This window comes from Symsagittifera roscoffensis, chromosome 1, assembly GCF_963678635.1.
Source record: "Symsagittifera roscoffensis chromosome 1, txSymRosc1.1, whole genome shotgun sequence".
Taxonomy (NCBI): Eukaryota; Metazoa; Xenacoelomorpha; order Acoela; family Convolutidae; genus Symsagittifera; species Symsagittifera roscoffensis.
This window is the reverse complement of record NC_087062.1, coordinates 97,337,486-97,343,485: the sequence shown is the minus strand read 5'-3', so window position 1 is coordinate 97,343,485 and position 6,000 is coordinate 97,337,486.

Below are 6,000 nucleotides of genomic sequence, written 5' to 3'. Positions count from 1 at the left end.
ATCATACAATTTCATACACTTAGTCTATGGAAAAATGCTAGTCACACAAATTTCATACATTTTTGCAAAATGAGTTTAATCGAAATTCAATGTATTTTATAGTTGTTTTGGTATCGAAATTGGTATCTCTTCATTAAAAAAAGGAAAAAAAATGGTATGAAAAAAATGCTAACCATACAATTTCCATATATGGAAATTATATGATTAGAATTTTTTTTTTAATTTTTTTTTGTGAAAAAAAAGCGTTGAACAAACAATTCAACTGCTGGCAAAACAATTAAGCGTTTTTTGGGCTGCTACGACTGAAAACTTTGACTTTTTTTATTTTTGTTTTCTGAAAAAAAACACTAGTCATACAGTTTCCATATAAGTATTTTGAAATTGCCCCCAAAAATTTTTTGTGTTTTTTTTCCAACCGCAAATTGATTTTCGTATTCAAACAAACATTTTAAAAAAAAATTTTGCATGCAAAATTTAATTTTTTGTGTGTATAACGTAGTCCTGGATATACTAATATTGGTTTTTTTTTCCTTTTCTCTTCATAACTTTTTTCAAAAACGCTTAAAACTCCTCTTTCTTTTAAATGATAAGTTTTCATATGCCTTGATCAATGTCTGGTAAATTAAAAGTTCAAATTTTAGAAATAATCATCTTTGAAAATTATTGCCAAAGTTCATTACTTTCGTTATATTATTTGTCTGAGATAGAAGTAACGCATATCAGGCTGTTTCCAATGCATTTTTAATGCGATACGGCCAAACCGTTGGTTACTACGTTTGAGTAATCAAGGTTTATGTCATTTGTGTTCGGTTACGAACACAACCAAAAAGTTTTGAGAAATTAAAATGTAAAAAATCAATATTTTTGGTTTATGGAAAAATGCTAGTCATACAATTTCCATATATGAAAAAAAAACTAATCATAGACCTTTCATGCAATTTTCTGTACGTATGGAATTGTATGGAAAGTGTATGACTAGCATTTTTCCATATATGGAAATTGTATGACTAGTATTTTTGGTCATCCCGGGCATCGTGCACTATCTTGATGTCTTCCTTTCCATAGATAACCAGGTAGCTTCTCGTGTCAGACAGATTGTCTGCCATCAAAGTTTCTCCATTGAGATTTTTGATTTTCCCGTTTTTGTCGGATAATTTTTCATGTTTTTTTTTAGAAATTATCAAAGATTTATGTTTTTCTTCAAATGCGGGTTTCAGAGAAAAAAGTTTTTTGAATCATGTTTTGCCAGCGCTTTCATTATAGACTATGAGTCATTTTTGACACTTTACGGGCTACCATAACAAGGTACTCGAATTTAATTTAATATGATTACTTTTTGTTAACCTAATTATGCGCTCAAACCAGAAAACTGCTGGTAGATTGTGTTGTCTCCATACTGGTAAGAGCAGTCAACCTGAATCAAAGAAGGTTACTCTGAGTTTGTACCAACGAAATTTTAAGTTTTTGAATTTGTTGGCAACTTTTCCCAGCTGATTGTGATGATGACATCTTTGTTTTGGTAGCAGATCTTATTTTTTCTTACTTCCATCTCAGAGTGTCGAGGGAAGCCCATGTTTGAAGGTAGTTGCAGCAAATCTAGGATTGGAAAAATTTGCATTTCGTTCCGCATGAACTCCGTCAGTTTCTGGAGATTTATTAACACGTAGTGATTTTTTGACCCACATGCCATAAAGCAATCCTACTAGTAGTGAAGCTGTTTGACACTCTCAAGGGCAAGTTTGATTATCGTAGTAATTCGACGTAATCTAGTTTCGATTTGGAATGAAAATGCAGATTGAACAGGCAGGCAATCCATCGCACTCATTGGCTTTTTGTATTCACTCATGGTTTTGACAGTTCCCTCTTTGTCGAGGTCTTAGGTTAAAATTTTGCTTTTATCTAGCCACGGTAGGGTACATGTGTGGTACAAATCAGGCTCATTCAATCGTGCAACAAATATGCTGCAGGAAATCAGAAGAGAAAGCAACGTCTGAGCAGAAGGAGCGCTGAGTAGAGCTGATTCGTGAGCTCATTAAGAGCTGAGTGTAATGTTCGTGAGCTGAATAGAAACAGCGGTGAGTGCATCAGGTAGATTAGGGTAGGAACCTGCTCTTATTGATGAGAAGGCCACAAAACTGTTTGCAATTTTTTCAATTCGAACGATTATTCAGCCCTTACCAGGAGATGAGCATGAAATCACATAGTTCCCCATATTCTCAATGAATTCCATGTTCTGATTCCCAGCTAATTCATCGAAGTACACGATAAATGACTTGTTGCCTAGGAGTAATTTACGTAAAGGAATTTTGATCATTCTCATTTCCACAAGAAATTGTATTTTGATTGGGCCCTATTGAACCCTTTCCAGTATGAGAGCGTCAATTTCCTCCATTTTTGCATCCTACATGAAGGAGGTCTATTTCCTTTCCTCCAAACTTGAGATCTTATATCCTCAGATTCTCGCTTTTTTGTTGGCGCAGAATCGAAGGTCGTCTCAATGGCATCCCATGTCCTTTTTCAGCAGATGTTGTTAATAGCTTTCCGCAGTGAAAAGTTTTGTATGGCAACAGATACAATGACTTTTGGAAGTCATGCCAAGCGCCAGCTCAACGTGCCCTCGGGTTTCCGCAAACTCTCGACTGACTAAAGACACAGTTTTCTAAGAACTTTGCGAAGACCTGAGCAAAACGTTCACAGAACCCTTCCTCTGCCTTTTTCTCAAATTGATCTCTATACGTGTCTCGAATCAGTTGAGAACTTGTCGGAAGCCCCAGAGCACGATGAACTGGCTCATGATTTGACTTTGAAAATCATTTTTCTGGTGCCACATAATAATTTTCACTGAAGAGAGCTATTAACAAAATCTGTTTGGGATAGCGTTAAGTAGATCTCCTCTGCTGCGCTGACAAAAATGCGGTGAGGGAGAAAATGAGGAGATACGATCTCAATGTTGGAGAAAAGGAGAGTGACTTGCTTCATGCAAGATGCAAAAATGGACGAAACTGACGCTCCCATACTGGAAAGGATGAAAGAGGACTCAAAAAAGTGCAATTCCATATGGAGGTGGGGATAATCCAAATTCTTACTCTGCAAGTCGAGGACACCAGAAAATAGGAAAGAACCAAGCTGTATCTGTACACTAAGACACTGAACGTCTACTTAGATCGACTAGCTGGGGATTAAAACATAGAACTGATTATAAATATGGTCAACCAAATCAACTCGTTCTTTTCTCATGGCAGCGGATAGATAAAATATTACATCCAAAAACTGAGAATCAGTTTTTTGATCTTCTTACCAATAAAAGCAAGTTTCTACCTTGATCTACAAGATGCACTCAGCGCATCTTTAACTCAGCTTACGAAAATTTCTTCTTAGCTCAGCGCTGCTTCTACTCAGTTCACCAATCATTTCCTCTCAGCGCTACTTCTACTCACACCTTGCATTCTATACGGCGTTTTTTTGCAGCGTTGTACCCCACATCTAGGCGGTGGCTCGAGAAACACAAAATTTCAACATACAATCTCGACACAGAAGGAACTATGAAAATCAAAGGAGAATGCAAAAAACCAATGCGTCTCATGAGCATGGCCATGTTTGAATGGCTAAATAACGTCAGACCAAACGTGTGTTATAAAGCAACTTCTTCTCGACTTTTTGAAAAAAAGTAATTCCTCGTTTAAATACCTCATCTGTTCAAACCCCCTTAAATTCCAAACCAAAATTAGGTAAAAAACTTTTTTGAAGTTCATCGATAAGGAATTAATGCACTTAAGAGTGTTCTAGATACTCACTAAAATTCTGATTGTGGACTTTTTCTGTCTGACACATGGATCAAAAAATCGCTACGTAATGATAAATGAGCTCCAGAAACTGATGGAAGACGTATGGCTCTGAGTGCATATAATTCAATCCGAGAGTTGCCACAAATGTATCCTGACATGCACTTCCTTAGACACTTTGAGTGGGCATCAGGATTTCTGCTACCAAAACAAAGATGGAATCATCACAATGCCTATGACGGGAAAATATGACCACAAGTTCCAAGCTCAAAAACAGCTCACTGGTATGTAACCAGAGTAGTCTACTATTGATTTGGATTACTTGCTCTTACCAGTGTTCGGACCGAAACGTCATCCGCATAAACCTTTTAGGAAACTAAATGAAAATCATCAACCATGAATTGGTTACGCGTTAGCTTTAATCAAATTGGGGGAAAAAGACCTTTTTAAAATTTAATTTAAAAGAGACCAGAAATTTAAGCAGGAACTATTTGTACCGCTAAACTTTTAGCAAGATAAAATTACGTTGGAAAAGGAAGTAATGTACTTTCACAAATATAGCTCGCCATGATGGGGAAGATGCAGAGCTTTTTTTAATGTGCGAGACCAATTTGTCCGACAAGGATAAAGTGGTTCCTTGTGGTTTCCACTAAACCGACAAAATTCAGGGTTAGGCGTTAGTCCCTTGGCGGCACAAAAAATGTCAATTTATGACTTCAAGCTTTGTAATCAAAGCGCTGGTAAAATGGGATTCAAAACCGCAACTGAATTAAAAAGTTTGTTCTTCGCAATCTCCGTATTTATGAAAACTTATACAAACAAAAAAGTAAAATCCAAAAGCTTATGAAAAACTCAGAACCATCTATTCGTGTAGGTGCATGCAACCGCCGCTCTCAACGCTTGTCGATAATTGACCGACAAAAAATTTATCTGCTGGCGGACTATAACGAAAAACTCGGCCACTTCTCCAAAAAAAACAGTATGTTGAATCAAAAGGGGAATTATCCCTACTCATACTTCAAGTCGTTCAAAAAATCTGGAGCAGTGTGAATAAAACATCCAAGAAGAACGGACGTGAGTGTTACCAAAAGCGAGAGCACTCAGACCCTACAACATTTCGCCGTACTGGAGTGCGGTTCTTTTGATAATCACCACTAATTGTAATTCACTACAGATGTGCTAATGCTTGCTGACCTTCTTGAAACTTTTCGTGAAGTTTGGTGTCAAACTTATGGGTTGAATCGCACCTAATAATTCACGGCAAGTAAATTTTTAGGGACGCTGTTTTGAAAACATGTAAGTCCAACCTGAATTTTTTAACGGATTGCTAGCATCTGGGCCTTGTGCAGCGAATGATACGAGGACGCATGTCGTCAGTTTACACGTGCTGGTATTACAAAGCGAACAATGAGTGTTTTAACAATTTTATAACCTTAGAACCAACCAGCTTCAACCTTAAGTTCGACTCATATAATTTGTACGCCGGCATTACGAAACCTCGCCTATTGCCGTTAACCAATTTTTCAAATGTTTAAAAAAACATTAGATTAGATACTGCTCACAAGCAAAATGTCGTTAAATACTTGAAATAAGTTTGAACATACGCGACAAGCTTCATGACTGCTTCGCTTATTAGCCTATTGCCCCATCTCGTGAGGTAGTGTACATCGGTGCAATTAGCAACGAGCAACTTATCAAAAAATTTGCAAAAGGTACCAAAGCTTCTGCAGACCTTGCACTCTATGGAAGGTTATGTTTTGCCTTTTCGTATCCTAATTTTATACCACGAGTTGGGAATTAAAATAAGTCACCTCGCAAACGTTTTTCATTTTTGTCAGAGTGAATGATTGGCACTCATTGTCTTCCTCGACACATGTCGACGAAGAACCTGTAGGTAAATTTCAAGAAAACCTTCACAAGCTGATTGTTAAGTCATCATTCAGCAATTCTGAGCACGATGAAATCTAATTTACGTTGAAAGAAGCCGCAGGTTGAGAAGATTGAGAACTTAGTGAAACAACAGCTCTGAGCGCGTTCAAATCTTTGACGATCACCTAGCCACAATTATCTTTTCTGTGACAGAAGTATTACGGGACAAACCCATGATAGTTGGTGCGAAAATCTTTACGCATTTCATATTTCAGTTCCATTATCGCAAATTGTAGCAGAATTTAGGCTTGGAACTACTGTACTTTGACACCGGTAGTTCTTTTATTAC